Genomic DNA, 333 nt, shown 5'->3' on the forward strand with positions numbered 1-333 from the left:
ATACACACAGACACACAGACACACAGACAGACATACACACACACACACACACACACACACATACACACACACACACACACAAGAACTATAATATTACCCAGGGTTTGTGAGACACCTACACATACATACACAACACGCCCGTAAATATCGGAATCCAGTGATTATTTACCCACAGGCATCTGAAGTGGCACCTGTGTGTAGAGTAGCTGGCCACTAATAAACATACACCATTCATGGAACACTGGTTTTGAAACCTTATTCAAAGTATGGCAATCACAGTAGCATAATGGTCATATATAGATAAATAAATATATATAAATATATATGTATATA

The sequence above is a fragment of the Octopus bimaculoides genome, chromosome 8 (assembly GCF_001194135.2).
Source record: "Octopus bimaculoides isolate UCB-OBI-ISO-001 chromosome 8, ASM119413v2, whole genome shotgun sequence".
Taxonomy (NCBI): Eukaryota; Metazoa; Mollusca; class Cephalopoda; order Octopoda; family Octopodidae; genus Octopus; species Octopus bimaculoides.